The 23,863-nt window shown below is 39.0% G+C and overlaps 1 long non-coding RNA gene across 2 annotated transcripts; it reads right to left on the bottom strand.

The window, feature by feature from the left end:
* Positions 1 to 581: 581 nt before the first annotated feature.
* On the bottom strand, positions 582 to 4,015 carry LOC306997390. Of its 2 annotated transcripts, none has more exons than XR_013797361.1 (4): positions 3,100 to 4,015; positions 2,247 to 2,356; positions 1,986 to 2,098; positions 582 to 1,047 (listed from the first exon to the last, which is right to left on the bottom strand). It is a non-coding gene; the product is annotated as an uncharacterized lncRNA (long non-coding RNA). The 2 variants fall into 2 exon arrangements; XR_013797362.1 differs by having other exon boundaries at positions 583 to 1,047; positions 1,986 to 2,101.
* Between the last annotated feature and the right edge of the window lie 19,848 nt (positions 4,016 to 23,863).

Below are 23,863 nucleotides of genomic sequence, written 5' to 3' on the forward strand. Positions count from 1 at the left end.
TACACTAACCGGACTGTGAGTTACAGCCATTTGAAATGTGCAGTTTTTTGCTCTTCTGGGGGCCGTTGCTGGGCCCTTGGGGGTGGAAGTGCAGTACAATCTACACACACTATTACTATTACACAGGAATAATGCACCATTCAGTAAAACAACAAAAAAACATTGCCAACATTTCCTTTTCACCCCCTCTGATTGCTGCTTATATGCCTGACATCAGTAATGTCTATGCTTTCATTTTAAATGCAGTAGGCTAGTAGATGTACTAGAATGATCAACATGGATCATCTTCAATTATGCTTGAAGTGTTTATAGCAAGATAGCCACTGCAGCCTCTTGTTATTCACATAGCTTCCCTTTATTTCACTGCAAACTGCTTATACATGCAAGTATGTGCAACTTTTGTTGCATAGTTGTCCCAAATATCACTAACCAGATCTAAATGTGTATGTCCTAAGAAAAAGAATCATGGTAATTAATTACATGTAGTTGTTTTAAAATTAAAATTTAAAATTGTAGTTGTTTTAAACTAAACTAAAGAAATAAGAAATTAACATTTCTCAAATATATATATTTTTTTTACTGTACCAAACACCACTTTCAATACACAATATTCACCATACTTTATTACACAATACTTTATTGGAGGACACAGCATAAAGTTGATAAAGTAGCATAAAGACAATGAGATTCAAGATAAATAAAAATGTGTTTTCAAAAATACATTAACATCATATTAATCCATTCACAGCTGCTGAGCCACAAAATGAGTGCCAGAGAATCATATTCAGTCACCTATGATACAGAAAACAGATTTGATATTGTGTTGGAAAATAATGATTCATTATCACAGCTAAACTGGTTTCTTGCTCTTCCCTGTACATGTCTCTATCATGTTCATGTTCTTCTTCCTCGTCTAAACAGTTTGTTCAGGTGTACCCTACAGTACAACAGAAGAACAGAAGATGTGATCACTGATGTGGTGTAGCTTTTTCTCAACCAGAGGAAGAAGTCTCAACATCCCATTGTCAGGCGTTCTCCAGTCCTGGTCTGAAAGTAAAGCAAAAAACACAAACAATACAAATTAAGTTGTTTAATGGACAGTCATGTCAGCTTTATGGCTATGTTTCACCCCTCTTCGTTTTAAAAAATAACATCGTGCACACGAACCCGTGTATATGCCGTCCAGAGCATGCCAAACCTGTAGGTGGCAGTGTAACGAGAAGCTCATGCCGACGTTAGCTAGTCAGAATCCCGAAAATAGTCACATACTGTGACGTCAGTTTACATGCAAACGTGCAAACAAAGTTTTCCAAAATCTCCACTTTGGCCCGAGTTCTTAGAAATAATCGTTTTCTGTGATAAAAACTCGGTTTTCGTGTAAATGAGAGGCCAAACCGCAGGGAAATATCTGTGTCTTCACTTCGTGTAAACGGGGCCTATGTTCTGCGATATATTAAGCAGTGATGGGCTACTCTGGCCCTTAGCGTCCACTGTCCTGCAGATTTGGCTCCAACCTCAAACCCTCCTGCCTATTGTAAGTAAAGCTGAAGATTTTCATATGTGCTCGATTAGGGTTGGAGGAAAACTCTCAACCTCAAAAAGGAGAACGCTAAAGGGCCAGAGTTGGCCGTTCCTGATTTAAATTTACAAAGCAGCAGTCAGTACATTATATAATATACACATTGAAGTATTTTATATATATATATTATATATATAATATTTCAGCAAATAATATAAGCTAAGTACTGAACAAAACATTTTTTACCCATATCAACAGCAACCTATTTTAAAAGATCTTTAAGAAAGGCATGGTCTCTTTTGCCTTTGCAAGTGATGCTTGATTTTTTTCAAGACAACAAACTCTTCTGTCACTAGTTTCAAGAGCTTCACTTGGTCAAAAACCAAGTGATAACCTGTACAATGTAAAATTGTCAAAATCAAATTATGTACTACATATTACAGCATTGTTTCAATACAAGACATACCAATGGACTCGCGCACCTTTCTGTCTTCTTTGGGCAGCAGATGTTCCTTCCTCACCCGAAACAAAGGACTTATTCGATTAGCTTGTGTTGATATAAGGACTGGTCTTCCTTCTCTGCTGTAAAACAAGAAAGTCTCTACTTACTCTATGTGCAATTACTATTGTTCTTGAAACATAAATTAAGACAGTTATAATTTACCTTACGATTCAGGAGAGAGCATTTGATGAGTAAATACTGATTGAAATATTCTAGAAACTTTACCTGGGAAGGGCTGATCACGGCAAGATCCGCTGCGAATCACTAGCAGCTCTTGTGAGGGTTGGCTCTTAAAAGAGCTGTTGAGTTTGATGTTGTAGAGATCTAAAGTAATCCTGCAATACAGAAAGTAAGGTCATTTTATTACATTACATGCAAGCAGTCAGTTATACAACTGTAGGATTTATTTCTGTAAAGAGTGTTGCATAATTAAATGTTAAAAGCATTTTTATGTTATACGTTCACTGATATGTTGGCATTTCTATGAATAAAAGTATGTCTTTAATAGCAAGCAATAATCATATGAACTCGTTTAAAAATAACATGATTTACATGCAAACGGGACAGTTATCAGCAGTGTAACTGATCTGATTACGACAAAATAATCGAGTATCTGATGTCATGTGACAAGTCAGATTAGCTTTTCCACTCTTGCAAACAGAGGTAGGTTATGAGGTGTGGAGAGACATCATGTATCATTGGACATTGGAACATGAACCAATTTGTAATCATTTTAATGAATACAATGCAATTAATATAAACTTTCTGACAGTGTGTGGGACATCAGACTACTTTCCAAGAAGGGGCGCAACTGATTTACAAATGTCGCGATAAATATGTACAGGAATTGAGGCAGTAGCCAATGACAGCACTAGGAGTAAAAGCTGCAGGATTATGTACGAGTATACAAATATGTACTAGTATCGTACGAATTTGACAACTTGTTAAATCTTGTGAATTATTAAGACTTTGAGACTGTTCATACTGATTGGGCTTTGGGTTTTGTAAGAACAGGTTTAAGAAACAACAAATGCTTGATAAAATGTTTGATTTAGGGTTAAAACCAACACATACGTACCATTGCGAATATTTGTCTTTGCAGAGGTCCGTCTCCTCCGTTTACTTGTCCTCAAACAATAATGGGCTGACTGAGTTCGAAAGGCCCTTTTGGTCTTTTCAGCTGAAAACAGAGAAAATAAAATATCATTATGTATAATATATAGGATTATTTAAAGGAAAAAGTACTGATTTTCCTTACAAATATTGGATGTTACATTATTAAGCATTAAAAGCATGGTAGGTGTTGTGGTTAATATGCATAATTTACAACAATTATCACTTTAAAACTACCAATACTGAGGTAAAAGCATGGTAAGTTTTGTGATTGCTGTCCTTTACTACCCATCACAGTAAAACTAAGGTTACTGAGGTAAAAGCATGGTTAGTGTTGTGGTTACTGTGCATTTACAATAAGTACCACATTAAAACTACCAATAGTGTGGTAAAAGCATGGTAAGTTGTGTGATTACTGTCTTTTTACTACACTTATCACAGTAAAACTAATGTTACTGTGGTAAAAGCATGGTGTTGTTTTTACTGTGCTTCTACTACACATACAACTTTGGAACTAATTGTACAACTTAAAAACCTGATATGAATATGATTAACTGATTGAAGGTCTACTCTAGGCCTACTGTATAGCACATCACGTGACAGACAGTGTTTAATCACCATAGAAACCATTTTCATAGAAAGCAATGAAACGCAAAGCCTCCGTTGAGATGACAGATATAATGCAGTGACTGAACTTGAGCTAATCTGATTAATTTCGACACACAGAAAATACATTATATCAAACATTATTAGGACAGCGTATTTACGACTACTTACCAACATCTGGCACACGTGAACTGATGCCAAATATCGCGAGGTGTTCGGAATGAGACTTCTTCAGCGCGATTTCCTACTAATAAAATATTTTTTTAAAAATATCAATAAACAGCAAAGCAATCCAGCTTCCCTGGCAATAAGAACGAAATAATATAATTAAAATAAATACATAAACCATGATAAGATCTCGTGAATAAATGTTGATTAAACAGCTTCTCTGCAGCCCGATAGGCAGATAGAATCGTGCTTTGATCACGAAAGATGCTTCCCATTGAAATACATTAGTTTTAAAAAACGTGCTGGAATTACGAAAATAACGAAATAAACGTGCCCGTGCCACGAATCAATAGATTAAATTACGTGACCATATCACGAACTGCCGTGAGACTGGGTTGAGTACTCATAATCAGTGTTGGGGCGGGGGTTACTTGTATCAAGTTACTAAAGAAAGGCATTACTTTTAAAATACCACAACATATCTGAGTCACTTTTTCAAATACGTGACGCAAGTCACTTTGTTTTCCCATTTTTTGACTGACAGCTGTCCCCATGTTTAGAGAAATCGTGAGTAAGTGCAGAGGCGTTGTGTGTGAACGTGATGATTATTGTAGTTTAATGTGAACATGCATTTACACGCTTTTATCCAAAGCGACTTACAAATGAGGAGAACAATAGAAGCAGAAGCAGTTACACTACCAATAGGACAGCACAACTGTGACCCTTCACAGTTTAGTCTATGTCATGTAAAAATAAATAAAATAGATATAGAGGAGAAGAGAAAAGAAAGTGTTAGTTTGAGATGGCAGCACGAGGCGACGTTCACTTTTGTTAAATTACATAAATATACTTTATGTATTTAATCTCACTTTATTAACCAGTGTATTTGCTGCTGACCTTCAATGGTCCAATTACTTTTCATAAAAAGTGACTAGGTAATGCAATTAGTTACTTTTCAAAAGAGTAACACAATATTATAATGCATGAGTGTGTTCCTGGAAGGCAGATTTTATCTCTAACTCTTAATTAAACACACACCTGAACCAGCTAATCAACGCCTGCAAATCAAATCGCATACTCATATACTGAAGTAGGCGAAGAAACATTTCTCACTACTTATAAAAGAGTCGACAAAAAGCATAGATATACATAATAAAGGCTAGATGTCTCGTCCGCACTGCTGGCCAATGGAGGTCGACGTCCGCACCTGGCGGCCATCTTGTCACAGTCAGCTCGCTCACTCATAAGTCGTAACATTGTTACAACAATGGTGTTTATTTAGGACTCGGTCATTGTAATGGATCCACGTTGCAGAGGTTTTTTACTGTCAAAGAGACAAACAGTCCAAGACGACAGGCAATAGACGACGGACATAGTCTATTAGACAAGGTTCAAAACACAACCCAGCTGGACACACTTTGCCGAACCGGAGTTATCCCATTCATAAAGTTGACCATTCACAAAAATACTCCCATACTCACCAACATTCCTGCCTCGGGACGAGCCACTCAATATATGTCACGGCCAGCTCGTCCCCGACAACCACATAAAGACCATCAATGGCTTGTTTGAATTGCAAGATTTATTTAAGTAGAAAACGATCCTTTGCAGGAGTATAACCCCACGTCTAGTGATTTAAACAATAATGAGAAAATAATAATCCAATGGGGCGATGAATGTTGAAAAATAATAAACAAACTAGAAGAAAACAAGTCTGAGCAAAAGACTTTTCTAGACGACCAGAGAAAGTATGAGCAGATTACTACACACTTTTATACTCCCCACTCATTAATTAACCAATGAACAGTGATGTCTCTAGCCAATCAGATTATGAGCTCACACCCCCACTAGCAGGAAGTAGAAGACAGGCCGACAACACACAACAAGAAATCAATACCAATATCAATATCAAGATCAATATCAATCAATAGGGTAAATCCAAACAGGCAAAAGTGTCAACACTAGCAACAGACAATGGCGAAAGAAAGTGCTTGGTGCTTGCTCAATGTGTTCAGAGAAGCACATGGCTTATAGAGCTACAAACAGGAAGTGAGAATACAAACAGGAAGTGAACTAAAACTCAGGTGAGGATCCCTCTGATGGAGGGATGAACTGTCATGGGCTGAGGAGGTGTTACATTACATGGTAAATCAGCCAAAGAAAGTCATTGGCAGAACATACAAGTCTAACCAGGAGCATTCATTAAGTTTAAAATCAAGGCAATTATTAATTCCCTGCAGTTGAACTGCTGGTTGAAATGATTATCATAATGAATGTCAATAACTCCAACAAGATGAACTGAGGAGTCAAACAATTCTGTGGGATATTTATCAGATATTTAGGGTAACATGGGGGAAGATGTTTTTTATTCTGCTTTGTCTGTTATTCAATTATTGTACTAAATAGTCAAAATACAATTTTAAATAGAATAGCTGATTTAGTATATTACATTAATGACTCTTTCTAAATATTCTAAATATTGAATATCTAAAAATGTATAAGAATTATATCAAAAGTAATTTATGCATTCTGTAAAAGTTTATCCAAGAGGGGCTTCTTATAGTCCCCCTGTCAATCATTTTATCCCTCAAATCACCCAAATTACATTTAAAAGAAATTCCTTGAAGAAAAATGTATCATGCATTAAAAATATCTTGAATGTAACTCTACACGCTTGCCTAATTTAGTATATGTGGTTCTATGAATATGCAAATGAGCCCCGCCTCCACTCACTCACTCAGCTCAGAGATCCACTGGTTGATGATCACACGTTGATTTGATTGGTTACAAGGTAGTGTGTGACGTCAGAAACACCAGCGATTTCAAACCGTGTTTTTGAGACTGTCTTTGGTTCACTGCAGATTTACTCAGCAATGCTGTCGACTTATGAAATCTGCACATGGTTTGTCTCAAAGCATATTAAAAACACCACATAGACATATAAACAACATTAAAAGCTGGATTTTCACCACAGGGGGACTATAATATTTAACATTTTGTGCTATAACAATAACTAAATTAGCAAATGTTTCTATTTATTTCCTATAATAACACATTGGCTGATGCATTATCATCATCCTGCACAGGCTAAACTTTATATCTAAATATGTTACAGTTTAAAAGTAAATCCACATTGTTTAAAGGGTGCATGTTACACTAGTGAAGCTGAAGGACAAGAGACAACTACAGCCTTCTGAAGACGTACAGTAGCTTTGTGCTACTTTCATTACAGAGCAGCTCGGACATTTTGCTGAACATCTCCTTTTCAACTATTTCCTGAACGTAACAGCATTTTCTTTCTTTCTTTCTCAGTTTATTTCCTCATACTGCAGACACACAGAGTTCAGCAGTGTAAATGTGCACAGGGTGTGTCTTTTCGGTCAATTCCCTTCTTTCTCTTTACACACACACACACACACACACACACACACACACACACACACACACACACACACACACACACACACACACACACACACACACACACACACACACACACACACACACACACACACACACACGCATGCATACACCCAGCACACAGCCTGTGTTTTGTTTCTGCTTTATTAGCGTCCAGCTCTTCAGAAGGTGCCTATAGAGGCTTGTGTGTTTGGGTGTTCACTTCAAAGCCACACGCTGCGAGCCCTTTCCTAAGGGAAGTGTTGTTCTGTGTTTGTTTTTGGGACAATCCTCAGAGGCTTTTTTTAAAACCTTTTAGATTTGGGAACCAAAGCTGATTAAAGCAGGCGGGGGTCAGTCAAGCCGACGGCCGTCCGTCAGCACTCCTGCCCAGCAGGAAAAGCCTATCAGAGACGCTGAAACTGTGGCACGAAAGTCTCATTACAGAAAGCACAAGCGTTACAGTCAAGAGCATTGCCATCCTCAGCATTCATGTCACATCTGACGTCATATTATGGTACAATATCATTTATCTGTCATCTGATCCCATCCTGATCTTCATCCTCATCTTCATCATCATCATTATCTTCTTCTTCATCTTCATCTTCATCTTCATCTTCACCATCATCATCATCATCATCATCATCTTCTTCATCTTCATCTTCACCATCATCATCATCATCATCATCATCAAACAACACACAATCACACTTGAAATCATTACAAACTGTTTATTCCAGTTTTAATGAAAGGTCAGTTACTGACTATGTTTACTTGCGCATTCATAATATGATTATAATGAGATTTAGGCAATACCTATTGCTATTAAACTTTACCACATGTAAACGTAAAACTTTGATCAAATTGATGTGATTAAGCTCCTAATCGTATACCATACGTGGAATAAAATTTGCGGTATATGCAGATATTAAGTGCGATATGTAAACACTTTAATCACATCTGATCCACTTTAATGGCATGGCGTACACTGATGACGTTGTCATGCGCAGCTTCATGAACATAGCGGTACATCTTTCAACAACTCTACATTTTTGGGGAGTTGAAGAAAGCTTACACAACATTGCACAACACTGATATAGAGACATTTTAGGCGTCACTGGAAAAAAAAATCCAATACATCCATAGAAATGTGCATTTGACATCAACAAAAGCAATGGCCAGTGACACACTATGTGAGTTCATCACTCAGAATAATGAGAATTGCGTGTAATTGGGAGTGAAGAGGTTTGCTTTTGTCATGCAAACAAATACTGCAATTTAAGTTCAATTTAATATTTTTTGGGATAAAATAAAATGATTGGTACACATGTAAATTAAGTCAATAGTAAAATATAATTCATTTAAAAAATAATTTTAAAAATCTACATAAATTCTATTGCTGTTTGAAAAGCTTACAAATACACACTATACTGAAATAACCCATTACATTTTCTGCATTCAGAGAATACCTGTATGATCAACTCATGCAACAAGAGCACACTACGCCACGATGTGATGTGAAATGTTAAGACATTTTTACATAAAACTTATTTAAAAATCCGAAATTACTGTATTATTTTCAGTATGAACCCTAACGCTCAAAATAGTTAATTGGTTTGAGTAGATCCAACTTAAATTGGATCTAGTACTTCAAGTACTTTAATCAGTCAATGATAGTCCACTTTAGACATTCTGTTGACTATAACTTTGAAACTACATGTCAACTAACTCTCATTAGATTATTAGTAGAGTATTAATAGAGTATTAATAGAGTATCAATAGAGTATTAATAGAGTATTAGTAGAGTATTAATAGAGTATTAATAGAGTATTAGTGTATTAGTAGAGTATTAATAGAGTATTAGTAGAGTATTAATAGAGTATTAATAGAGTATTAGTGTATTAGTAGAGTATTAGTAGAGTATTAGTAGAGTATTAGTAGAGTATTAATAGAGTATTAATAGAGTATTAATAGAGTATCATTAGGGTATTAGTAGAGTATTAGTAGAGTATTAGTAGAGTATTAGTAGAGTATTAATAGAGTATTAATAGAGTATCATTAGGGTATTAATAGAGTATTAGTAGAGTATTAGTAGAGTATTAATAGAGTATTAGTAGAGTATTAATAGAGTATTAGTGGAGTATTAATAGAGTATTAATAGAGTATTAGTAAAGTATTAGTAGAGTATTAATAGAGTATTAGTAGAGTATTAATAGAGGCTTAATAGAGTTTTAGTAGAGTATTAGTAGATTATTAGAAGAGTATTAATAGAGTATTAGTAGAGTATTAATAGAGTATTAGTAGAGTATTAGTAGATTATTAGAAGAGTATTAATAGAGTATTAGTAGAGTCTTAATAGAGTATTAGTAGAGTATAAGTAGAGTATTAGTAGTAGACTAATCTGTCTGGGACCATCAAAATAAAGTGTAACCGTATTTAGAACTTTCTTTTGAGTTCATAAAACTGACACATTTTAAGTAATCTGAATTGTTTCCTTGTTTTGAGTTTTATGAACTTGCTTCTTTTAATTTAGACAAACTTACATTTAACTGAAACTGGGCTGGGATTTCTATTTCCCAGCATGCTTCGCCTACACCCGAAAGGGAGAGCAAATGCTAGAAAAATGAAGTGTATAATGTTTTTATAATGTTAAAGGTTTCATTATAAAACTCATTGTTTGAGTTGCCAACTTATTCGGGTTTACTGTGTGGACTGCACTCACTGTTTATGTTGCATATATGCAGTATGGAAATTATTAGGATAGAGTAAAGGTGACATGATGCAGGCTGGACTTGAACCCAAATATTCACAGGTTCAGAAACATTTGCACTATACACGGCGCAAAGGCTTCAGTGTCAGAGGGCTCTTGTTTTGAATATAACATCAAGTCAGTTTTTTTTAAAGCCCCAAATCTTAGGATTTAGGATCTCTTTATGATGCCTGTCAATGTTTTTCTAAGACACATTGCAAACTGATACACAACAAGCTGCCCGTCATGTTTTCCCACACACATTGCTGAAACAAAAATGCCGTTGCGCTTCATTAAAGAATAGACATAGTTCTGGAGAGATGGAGTCAGAAAGTGACAGCCTCAAATCAGACACAGGTGCTTACACTTCCTGTTCTGCCAAGCTCTTTCCCGTTCACCTTCCCATGCCTCTGTGCAGGAAGACCTTTTTCTTCTGAAGTAACCTATGCCCGTAATATTCACCCTTCAACCGCTTCCAACACCGAACAGAAGGTCAGAATTCAGCATGTTTTCTTTTTTCTGCTGAGAGTAGCAAGAAAAAATGTGTGAGGTTAGCTCTCCCCAACATTTTTATCTCGAGCTGTCAATAATCGTTTCTGTAATTGAATTGAAAACTATTAACCAGTTCTTTATTCAGAAATTAATGCATCACATTTTTTATCTCTGCAAACTTACTCAGTTTTTTCTCTTTTTTTAGCAAATGTGTGTCAGTAGAAGCATCTTATACAGCCAACAGAATACAGTACGCCACACACACAGATAACCCGCAGGTTTAGTCATGCCGGCTGAGGATTCTGCTGAATTAAAAAAATGATGATGAAGAATTTCGATCTGTGTGAAAGCATGCTCCCCCTTCCACTCTATCAGATTGTTGACAAGTTCAGACACACACTGTCTGTCAATATTTGTGTGTTTGTGACACTGAACATCCAGCTATCATGTGCTTATCCTTCAGCATATTCTCAGGTCAAGCTGATACTGGAAGAGTGTAAAAACTGGGAAAAGTTGCTGCTTTGGGCAAAACAGTATAAAGACTGATAAATGGGTATGTTTTAAATGAACTATAATAAATGAAACACACTATGTTGTGACTGCTGTTTCGACCCAATCTCACAGGAAGACTATTTTACAAAACATTATTTTTTAGAAAAAGTATGAGCATGAAGGTCAACCCCAAAACATAACCATCACTGGGGCGTGCAAATTTCACTGTTACATAGTTTTGAACTCTTCCCTGTGAATTCCTGATCGAAACCCAATAGAAAACTGATATTTCATGACATGAGCTCTTATAGCTGAATTATTGTAAAAGAATGCAAACGTTAGTTCATCTAAAAATGAAATTTCTGTCATCAACTACGTTCCAAACCCGTAAGACTTTCGTTCATCTTCAGAACACAAATTAAGATCTTTTTAATGAAATCTGAGAGATCTTTGTCTCTCCATTGACAGCCTGCGCAACTCCCACTTTCAAGCCCTAGAAAGGTAGTATAAAGACATCATTAATCCACATGCCTCCAGTGGTTTAAGTGCACTTTTATAAAATGATGCAAACGCTTTGTTTGCGTAAAAAACACAATATACCACTCCAACGGGCAAAGATGACCAAATGTCTTACGGGGTTGGAACTAAATGGCGGTGAGTGAATTTTCATTTTTGGGTGAAAGTAAAGTGGAGTACACTCTTATGCCAGGGACACACTCAAAGGTGCAGTCTGTAAGAATGACAGCTAGTGGTCGGAATAGGTACTGCACTCCAAATTCAAAATATCAGAGATATTTTTTACCCCTCCTGCTCAGACTCGACGCTCACGCGTGTTGCCATTTTCAGGACACACAACAGGAACGAGCACAATGGACAATGAAAGCCAAGGAGACTCCCAGACTTAGTTAATGAGTTGATTAATCTGCATTTTAAAATGCTCTCGTTCATAGAGATTTTTAGATGAATGCCGAGGCTTTTTAGGTTGGGTTGGAATCTGCAATCTCTGACTCAGTTTGTTTGCTGGCTGCAATACGCAGTGTTTTCTGCCAACTGGCATCCCGGGTGTCAAAATACTATTGGGTGAACTGGCAGTGGGCGGAGTCACACAGACAAAACAAAAACAGACATTCTGACACCGAAAGCACATTTCAAAGTAAAATAACTTGCTGTAGCATTGCTTTTCATAGAAACGAGTAAGTGAACTCAGCATGTTTCCTAAATATCTGCAAACATATTGTGGTATTTGTATGCTTTAGTAGTGAAAACGTTACATACAGTTCCTTTAACGACTAGCTGAATCATACGAAGACTGAACTGAACACGGTTTCACATCTGAAAGTCCGCACCAAAGTCTAAACCAAAGTGCATGGTTTGATACATTCTGTAAGTTTTGGTTTGGTTTCACATTGCAACTATACAAGTGCACTAGTGAACTTTACATGACATGCTTGCGTCCTGTCGCCATCATCTATGTGGGATCTTGACATTGATTGGTTTGTAAACGGACGTGCGTCTGACGTCAGCGTGTTGTCAATTCGGCGGGTAACTTTGACAACAATGAATGAACAGATGCATATCGTTGCCACTAGACTGTTATTATTATGGCATTACTGCCTGCAGCACCAACTATACACGAGGCTCGTTCAAATTCGCCAAATGAACGTCATCGTTGTGAGAACATTTTATCGTTGCCGGCAGGAAAGGAGGAGAAGACTTCAAGCAATCCTGCGAGAACTTCCTGTAAATACTCTGAAAGTCCGAACCATACAGAAAATAAAATCTAGAAACGAACCAAACCTTTCTTCAGTTTGATCCGGACCGAGACTACCTCTTTTCGTCGTACCACATTTCGTCTGTTTGGTGCGGACCGTGGTCTGGGGGAGGTTTCACACCTGTAATTTTGATTTGGATCAAACTCGAAAGTCAGAAAATCCGGACCAAACAAGGTGTGAAACCAGACTGTTTCCATCGACTGCAGCAGATGTTAGACACCGACTGAACGCAACTGTCTGTGACGCTTGGGCACGATCAGTCGTAAGTATCAAATTACATTCATAGTCGTGTGTCCCCAACTTTTAAGCAAAAAACTCTTGAAAAAAATTCCAGTTTGCAGACATTTTTTCGTTCTTTCTTTGTTGATGACGAACACAAACTTTCTTCTAAGAGCAACAAAATACCCTTTTACGGCATTGGTCCTGGCTTTTGTTCACACAGGGCACGTTCGGGGACTGATCCCGGCAATGTTACTAGGTCCCAATCCCGGCATCGATCCCGGGACGTGTTTGCGTTCACACAGAAGGTTTCCATCGACTGCAGCAGATTTTAGACACAGACTGAACGCAACTGTCTCTGACTCATGACCAGTCGTAAGTATCAAATTACATTCATAATCGGCCTTACAGTCGTTAAGTGTGTCCCCGACTTTTAAGCAAAAGACTCTTGAATATTTTTACATTTTGAATGTGCTGGAATTCAGTTTTTCTTTTTCTTTTTTAAGATGCCGCAGAGAGTAGCGGCTGATTAAAACTATGTTTGTTTTACATACAGGCATTCATAACCAATGATTATGGTTCAATGTTAAATTGTAAAAGGTTATACATCTCTAGTCTAAAGAACACCTTCAATTTCAGTCGTTTTTCCCCCTCAGAAACTTTGTGTGACTTACATAGCCTACTTTCCACTTCCTCATCTTTGCTGGAATCCAGTTCAGCAAGAGGTTTTGGAGAATGATAACAGTTCCTGTTTGGTGGACGAGCCATGCAGTGCCACGGCACAGTCGCCAAGTATACAAACTGGAAACTCTCTGTGTTGATGATTTTATTATCGAGGAGAACAAGCTTTACAAATAGTCTATGATTAACAATTTAGCACTGGGTACTAAGTAGCAGCTGCTATATCTGCAGCTGACAGGTGCACAACACGGCTGGTGACATGTGTTGCCCCTTTCACTCTTTCTCCAGCGGTTGAGGTGAAAGAGATAGTTTAAGTATGTGTGTGTGTCTGGAGGTGGGCGGTAATGAAAGACTAAGTGAATGGGGGGCCATGTCTGGTTCACAGGTTTTTCATTTCTTACTTATTTGGAGGGGAGGGACTGGAGCGAGGAGGTGCTAATTGACAGACAGCACACTGACCCGATCCGTGTTTGAACAGGGCGATCGGGTGGCCGAATAGAAATCGGGGTACCGCATATGTGACTAAATTCTGACCCCTGAATTCACCCCTGACAATGAAGCATCCGACAGGCTTCAGTGAGACTTTATCTGACTGGGTCCTGGTCCTAAACACACACACACAGTACATGCCCCAGAGGACTCCTCATTACATGTGTCCGCAGAGCTCTCTGATTATTTTTATCTGCTACAGGAAGAACCCCTCTAATAATAAACCCTCAGATCAGACCGATGACAGATCCCAATTAGAGCAGAATGAACAACAAAGAGGAAGGAGAGGGATGTGCTCCAGTCTGACGATTCTTCGGTTTGCTTGAAACAAGAAATGGAGGATGATTAGAGCTTTATGAGACAGGAAACACAACAGAAGAGTTAGGAAATGAATAGGCACTGAAAGAGTCGGACGAGCAGCAGAAGAGAGATAGAAAGGGGAAAAAAGAAAGCTTGTTTTCAAAGACAGAGACCTTGTGAAGTATGTTGTTTCCAGTGCACTGATTAATCGTGTCATGTGTGTTTGTGTGATGGGAAAGGAAGTGAGCGAGTGACGCAGCTCTCTGATTGGACATCCCGATTGCATGCATGAAGGTGACACGCCTCTTCCTCCTAACATCCTCCTTCCCTTTTATTTGGCGTGTTGTATATCTAATAGATCTAAAGACAAGTTTTATTATGCATGTGTTTCCGTCTGTGAAGAAGAACTCTCTGCGTTGTGAAATCAGTTGACTCTACTTAAAATTTTTTAGGAAACCCGTTGCCTTAAAATTATTAAGTAAATAAACTTCATGCCTAATCGAAAAAATTAAGTAATGTGGAATTGTCAAGTTCACATAACTATTAACACATAAACTATTAAGTTTATTTACTTAATAATTTTAAGGCAACAGGTTTACTAATTGTTTTAATAAGTGGACTCAACACTTTTTACAGTGAGGTAAACTCTGCGTTATGGGGACAAAATGGCAATACCCAAAATCTTGACATTTTTGGTCCCCATGATAAAAACTGTTTATAAATTATATAGGCCTATATATATATTTGAATGTATTGTAAACATGCTAAACATGCAAAAAGTTTTCAGTGATTGGTAGGTTTAGAAAATACACTTTGATAAAAATCATTGTGTCTATGGAAAGTCCCCATAAAACATGAAAACCTAAAGTGGTAAGTGTATGTGTGTGTTTCTTTCTCTCTCTCTCTCTCTCTCTCTCTCTCCCTCTCTCTCTTTGTGTGTGTGTGTGTTTGGGGGGAAATATGACAATAATATTCGATCCCGGCGTTTTTTTTTTTACTGTTAATTTACAGTAAAAAGTCATCACAGCTGAACGCACCCTGGTTTCCCAAACTGGTTCCTTAAAGGAAATGTTCAGTACAAACTTCTAAATTGAAATATTATTGTTATAATTTACTCACCTTCGGGTCGTTCCAAGCCTGTACAACTTTTTTTCTTCTGAAGAACACAATGCGATGTTCCTGTACCATTTTTCCCCAGTACTTTATCCCTGTACAATTAAAGTAAATGGGAAATTGATTTATTAATCCATTCTCCTGAGAAGTGTAAACACTAGGGCTGGGCATTGACAAAAATTTCGATTCAGTTTATTTTTCTCAACTTAAAAATTAACAACTGATTTGAATACAAACATTTAAATTGCTATTTTTTTGGAATTGCAGTTTTGATGATAACAAGTCAAGTCAAGTCACCTTCATATATATAGCGCTTTTAACAGTATGTATTGTTTCAAAGCAGCTTTACAGTGATAATAGAAATTAGCGTAACAGTGAAGTTGCGAAGATCATTAGTTATTAACTTGGGGGCCGCTAACACGACACCGTTCCAACAGAAAACCCTTAACGCGCTCCGGCCGCCCACCCGCACAAAAAGTGCCTGTTGTCTCGAGAACGCACTCCATGAAATAGTTTCGAAGGTGCAAACGATTATCCGCTTTCTCTGCGCAAACCCGCACAGACGGCGCGCACATGCGCATCACGTGTTCGGTCGATAGGTATGCGCGTTTGAATATATATGTGCGCAGGTGTGAAGTCCTTCACAAATCAACCTTCAACAAACTACTTGTTAGGCCTTAAAAATTTATAATTCAGAAATGTTTGTCGCGTCTGCGCAGCCACGCGAACCGGAATTATCCCGACAACGTTTTATCTGTACAGAGGTAAAGGGAAGGGAAGGAGGCCTTCACAGGGGAGAGAGTTGACACTTCAGGACTGCGTTGTTGTCGTGTTCTGGTGCTGGTCCTTCATCAGATCCGGATACGGCCTGGATCTGGCGGACAGCGGTAAACTTTGGCTGATCTAATCTATGCAGCTTAACATTGAGTTATAGAAGTCTATAATGTGTTATGTGAATGCTAGGCCGAAGAGATGTGTCTTTAATCTAGCTTTGAACTGACAGAGTGTGTCTGCTTCCCGGACAATGGTAGGAAGATTGTTCCAGAGTTTTGGTGCTAAATAGGAAAAGGATACCGCCAGCAGTCGATTTTGATATTCTAGGTATTATTAACTGGCCGAAATTTTGAGATCGCAGTAGACGTGAAGGACTATAATGCGTTAAGAGCTCGCAGAGGTGGACAAAGTACACAACTTCCTTACTTGAGTAAAAGGACAGATACTACTGGTCAAATATTACTCCGTTACAAGTAAAAGTTGTAAAGACCGATTTTTACTTAAGTAAAAGTACAGAAGTACTCGTTTTTAAATGTACTTAAGTATAAAAGTAAATGTCAATGCATTGTTTTATTATTGTTGCATGTAATAGCCAATTACCAGTATGCCTCTGAATCTCTGCTTATACCCTCATATCAATATCACATTTATTTCTATAACACAGTTCCAGTCGTGGGATTGAATAAGTCACTCAATAACGTCCACAATGGTTTCGGACACACAAATGGCTGTTCCCAGTTTTTTGGCTTTTAGTATGAATATGTTAGCCTTGTTTATTTAGAATACCAATCCCAACGTTGAAAATTAAAATCATGTTGATGTCAGAATCCAATGTCAGATTGACGTTAATCTCCAACAGTGGACAGACGTTATATTGTGGTTGAAAATCGGTTGACGTCAGAAACCAACATCAGTCGAATTTCCAACCAAAATGCAACCAAAATCATCCCTGACGTTACTACTGTCTACTCAAGGAGCTTGACAGAAATGTAGAGTAAAAAGTATGATATTTGTCTTTCAAATGTAGTGAAGTTAAAGAAAAAGTTTCCAGAAAAAATAATACTCAAGTAAAGTACAGATACTCAAAAAGTGTACTTAAGTACAGTACTCAAGTAAATGTACTTTGTTACTGTCCACCTCTGAGAGCTCGCTCAAGTACTGCGGAGCTAAACCATTTAGTGCTTTGTAAGTAATCAGCAATATTTTAAAATGTGTACGATGTTTAATAGGCAGTCAATGCAGTGTCGATGTGACAATCAGCGTCTGGAGTGCCCGCGTGAGCCACTGGGGGGCACTCCTTCTCTAGTTTTCATTCCTCTTTATGTTTTACCCTGGATTGATTATGGTTGATTTTATGCACCTGTGTTTTATTATCTTGTTTAGCGCACCTGTCTTAAGCCTGAGTGGCCCTTTGTACCAGTGCTCAGTATTGTATGTGTCTGACTGCATTACCTAGCGTTTTCCCAGTTCCTTAGTATTTCCTAGTTTCACAGTTCATGGACTCCCTGCCTGTATCTGGTTTTCCCGTTTGCCTTGCCCTTGCATTGTACTTCTGCTGTATTGGACTGCTTACCTGGACTCTGACCCTCTGCCTGTTATCTCGTACCTGTTTCTGGATCTTCCTCAATAAAGCCTGCATTTGGATCACCACTGTCTGTTCCACGTGCAGTTTCATGACAGAATACTGAGCCACCACTGATCCAGCGGCTGAGAGAATCACGGACCTCGTTATGGATCCCACAGCGCAGATCGTAAGCCTCCGTCAAGGAGAACGTCCTCTCAAGGTTTTTGTGACAGATTTTTTGAAGCTCTCTCGTCAGTCCTACTTGGATGATTTCTGTTTGATGATGTTCTTTCGGGGAGGACGGTCTGAACCGCTCGGCTCTACTATACCGTTTCGGAATTCAAGCTGGACTCTTACCCAATATATTGACCTGGCCCTTTCCATGAGCGGTTCGCTTTTTACTGTGGATTTTTTGGAACTTTTGCTTCACAGAAAACCCAACGATTCGCCATTGTACAAGGTACCCACTGAATCCACGCATCAATTGTCTCCCGGTGAACCAGCGCTTCACACGTGCTCCGCTAAGTTTGCATATGTAAGCCCAGTTGAACCAGCGTTTCGTAAAGGGTCTGCCGTATCCACGCAACATGTGAATCCCGATGTTCTGACACTTCACGTGAGCTCCGTTGTATTCCTGCCTCAGGAGTTTTCAACTGAGTCTGAGTGCGTGCCAGCCGAACCCGCGCCTCACGTCTGCCCAGCCGAACCCGCGCTTCACGTCAGCCCAGCCGAGACCGTGCTCAACGAACCTGAGCTTCACGTCAGCCTCGACGAGTCAAAGGAATCAAATGAGTCAAGTGAGTCAAGTGAGTCAAGTGCGTTCAGTAATGAATCAAGCCCAGTGAAGCGCCGTCGCAGGAGAAGGAGAAGGACTCGTTGGGCTCGCCAGGCTCCGGAGGGCGTTCCCAGACTCATCGCCCCGCCTCTGCGCCTCGCCCTGCCGGCCCCGCCTCTGCGCCTCGCCCTGCCGGCCCCGCCTCTGCGCCTCGCCCTGCCGGCCCCGCCTCTGCGCCTCGCCTTACCTGCGCCTCTCAAGCTTCGGGAGCCTTTTGCAGTGGCGGTTTCCAGCCCGGAGGCTTTAGTTTTAGATTTCCCCAAGTATTTTTTTTGGGGGGGGCCGTAGGTACCCTGTGAGGGCCATGGAGGCGGCGACTACATGGACCTTTGCACAACCACCTTCGCCTGAGCGAAGCCATGTCACTGGTCCTACCCAGCCCTGTGCTCCCTACGTCTTGGTCCCCTGTTAAGTGTACTCTGCCCTGGTCCTGTGTTAAGTGTGCTCCGCCCTGGTCCCCTGCCAAGTGTGCTCCAACCTGGCTCCCTTCTGAGTGTGCTCCGCCCTGGTCGCCCACGCTCCACGGCCCGCCTTGCCTGTGTCCTGGTCCCGTTCCCCTGCACGGGCCTGGCCCTCCATCCCATCCCCCGTTGACCTCCCCCCGGAGCTCTTAGGAGCGTCTGGAAGCCGCTCCTTAGTGAGGGGGTTATGTGACAATCAGCGTCTGGAGTGCCCGCGTGAGCCACTGGGGGGCACTCCTTCTCTAGTTTTCATTCCTCTTTATGTTTTACCCTGGACTGATTATGGTTGATTTTATGCACCTGTGTTTTATTATCTTGTTTAGCGCACCTGTCTTAAGCCTGAGTGGCCCTTTGTAACAGTGCTCAGTATTGTATGTGTCTGACTGCATTACCTAGCGTTTTCCCAGTTCCTTAGTATTTCCTAGTTTCACAGTTCCTGGACTCCCTGCCTGTATCTGGTTTTCCCGTTTGCCTTGCCCTTGCATTGTACTTCTGCTGTATTGGACTGCTTACCTGGACTCTGACCCTCTGCCTGTTATCTCGTACCTGTTTCTGGATCTTCCTCAATAAAGCCTGCATTTGGATCACCACTGTCTGTTCCACGTGCAGTTTCATGACAGTCGACAGTACCGGGCTAATATGGTCATACTTCCTGGTTCTGGTAAGAATTCGAGCTGCTGCGTTTTGGACCAGCTGTAGTTTGTTTATTAAGCGTGCAGGGCAGCCACCCAGTAGAGAATTACAATAATCTAGCCTTGAGGTCACGAACGCGTGAACTAGCCTAATTGTTCTGCATTTTTCATTGAGAGAATATGACGTAATATAGATATATTTTTTAGATGAAAAATTTTGGTTTTACAGATTCTAGACACGTGACTTTCAAATGAAAGATTAGTATCAAAGAGCAAATCAAAGAGCACACCCAGGTTCCTAACCGACAACGAGGACTTGACATTGTCAAGTGGGTGTTAGACAGTGTTAGACAGTATTCTAAGTTATTATGTGAGGACGTTTTTGTCTAATAATTAGAATCTCTGTTTTTTTCTGAATTAAGTCGTAGGAAATTAGTCGTCCAATTTTTTATATCTGCTATGCATTCCGTTAATTTTGTGAATTGATACGTTTCATCAGGGAGTGAAGAAATATACAGCTGAGTATCGTCGGCATAACAGTGAAAGCTAATTCCATGTTTCCTAATGATATCTCCTAATGGTAGCATGTACAGAGTGAACAGCAGTGGTCCTAATACTGAGCCTTGTGGTACGCCATACTGAACTTGTGATCGATAAGACATCTCTTCATTTACTGCTACAAACTGATAACGGTCAGATAAGTATGATTTAAACCATGCTAGTGCAATTCCACTAATGCCAACATCATTTTCGAGTCTATTTAAAAGGATGTTGTGGTCAATGGTGTCAAATGCAGCACTAAGATCGAGTAACACTAATAGAGAGATACAACCACGACCGGATGATAAGAGCAAATCATTTGTGACTTTAATGAGAGCTGTCTCGGTACTATGGTACGGTCTAAATCCTGATTGGAAATCCTCGCAGATGTCATTTCTTTCTAAATAGGAAGTTGTGAAGATACTGCCTTTTCTAGTATATCTCGAGATCGGCCTGTAATTAACTAATTCTGTAGGGTCAAGTTGTATTTATTGTTTGACTTCCGTTGTAAAAGTGATAGAATTTGAAAGATGAGACTTTGTTTCATATCAGAAGTATCAAAGCTTAATGTGGTTAATTTGATAAGAGGCACACTGCAAATGTTTCGTGAAGTTTTGTTCATGCATCACTGAAAACAGACCAAAAAATCCATTCTTGTGATTTAAGATTCGACATGGGTTCATAAAAATGAGAATTTATTTAAAATCGAGAAATCAATATATATATATTTTTATCCAGTCCTAATAAACACTGATGATAACTGATGTTGCTCTGTGTCTTCTGGCACAACCAATGGTATGAATTTCCATTGTGGAGGCATATAAGTTCTCACTTTAGCTTTAAAGGAGTCATTATTTACATTTTAATTTATTTTATAAGGTATGGGGTAAACAATAAGACAGCTTTGGTGACAGCTGAGAAGCACAGTCATTTCACAGTTATAAGTAATTGCCTTATATAAAAGATATTACAATTCAATGAAAGATTATGAACTCTTAAATAATTTTATTCTTTGGAATAATGCATATAAGTTTAGATCAAATGTGTGTAGCATTGTGAATAAGATTAAGATTTCACTCAACTTGGCTCTTCGCAAATTGTAAAATTGAAATCTGTTTATATTTGCTAAATCTCAATAAATTGAATAGTGTGCGTGTGTGTGTGTGCGTGCGTGTGTGTGTGTGTGTGTGTGTGTGTGATACAGGTGTCTGTTGGAATTTTCTACCCTGCCCAATTCAGCCATGAATACATGCTCTGAACACGCAGACACACACTCAGACTCACTGTCCACACTCCATTCACACCAACAATGACAGACATCCACCAAATAGCAAACACCTGGACTTGACACGAGCACACACACACACACACACACACACACACACACACACACACACACACACACACACACACACACACACACACACACACACACACACACACACACACACTTAAATCTCATGAGAGAAGCTTGAGGCTAAGCAGAAACATCAAACATCAGAAACTAGAGAAAAGAACCCAGCTGGAATACACAACTCAACAGAGAGAGAGAGAGAGAGAGAGAGAGAGAGAGAGAGAGAGAGAGAGAGAGAGAGAGAGAGAGAGAGAGAGAGAGAGAGAGGATGGGAGGGACAGGATTAGCGGTTTACCTACAGCTGTCAATCACACACACATTTGACGACTTTGTGAGTCATCATATAGCCATTTCTTGATATTAGACTTCTGACACTCAAGGTACACATGATAAAAACATGAGGGTAAAAACATAAGATGAAAAGTTATTGTAAATTAGACTTTATAAAATATGAAAAACTTTTTACCAGGTTGATAAGGTTTACACATACACACCCTTTAGCATGTTGAGTTTGCAAGGGTGTTATGGATATTGGTTAGGTCTGAATGGTTGCATAGTGGGCCATGTTTAAAAAATATATTTTTACTGTAATAATCTAGGTCCCCAGATATGGCTCGAGTCCCTCCTTCAATGCTAGTCTATGGGATTTTTTAATTGATAAATTGTCTGTCAGGTGAAAATTGAATGCTTAAGAAAGTAGTACTCATGTAATTAATGGGGTTAATTTGAAAAGTTTCCATGAATTAGATGTACATTTCAGACTTTTTTGCTTTTTTTAAATAAAAACCTATGCTAATGGAGTGAAATCATTCAATTGAATCCATACATCCAGTGCATCCAACATCCAGTGCTATTATGGCATATCTTCAATTAAATCCAAATATACCATCTTATGGTCCATCTTACCCCCCTTTGAATTGTGCTATAACAACTAGCCTAAATTAGCACATTTCTATTTCCTATAATAACACATTGGCTGATGCATCATCTTCCTGCATATTCTAAATATATTACCCTACACCTCTATTCAACAAGCATCCCAGTTTCAAGTATCATTTATCACCACAGCACCGAAGTTTAATAGTTAGGGTTAAATATGTGCTTACCCGTCAAGCATCACTAATAATAACAAGACAGAGCAGAGACACAGATGACACCCCCTATGCTCTTTATCTGCAGTGCTTATTCAGATGTGTGTGTGACTGCATGCTCTCCTTGGGCCATGTGTGTATATAGGACAGTGTGGCAGTGGGATATCACAGCTGGTAGAGATCTGAGAAAAGCTTTCAGAGTTAACTCTAATCCAGAAGTACAGAAAGACAGAGAGAATGTGTTTGAAAGACTGAAACTTACACTGTCATCATTTAGCAGGATTAATTATCAAACCATTAATAACCCTACACAGACCCCTGGGGCACACCACTAATTAGACTCTGTATGTAGTTGTAAGTCGACTATAAATTCACAAGTAGTTGTAAGCTGAGTATTTGTCATTCGACTATTACCAGAATATAGAGGGGAGGAAATCACAAAAGAGAAAAAGAAAGAGAGCAATTTGTGGATAAAAGGTGCTGGTTCAGTTAGAGGACAGAAACTTTCATGCTGGTATTCGTGAGAGAGAATCATATTCCTATGCACAGTGAATCTGAGGGGGGAAGGGAAAATCAAGTTTATTTTTAAATCATCAGTCATACAAGGATCAATTACTTTAATACTAATGCAACTACTAAGTATTAAGTATATATATTATGTATGTGCATGTGTAGGAGGGAGAAGAATGTCTTAATATGCCTGTAGCGGCAGGTGTGAGCCCTGATTGAGCAGAATGTCTGGCGGTCTTGGTGAAGAGTGAGAATTGCCATTTGCTGTGTGTGTGTGCAGTTATTGTTTGTGAAAATGATCCTGCTGTGCTGTGTCGTTCTAAGAGGCTGTGTTGAGGTGTCATAGTACAAATAGCTTCCACAGCAACAACCATAGCCGCTGATTGAAATCCCTCTTTCATAATGACCATCTGATACAAGTTCCGATGTTAGATGATATCTAATTAGTGTAAAAGATAATCTTTTAATGATTGGAGGGTTTAATTAGA

Source organism: Phoxinus phoxinus (genome assembly GCF_949152265.1).
Source record: "Phoxinus phoxinus genome assembly, chromosome: 4".
In the NCBI taxonomy this organism is placed as follows: Eukaryota; Metazoa; Chordata; class Actinopteri; order Cypriniformes; family Leuciscidae; genus Phoxinus; species Phoxinus phoxinus.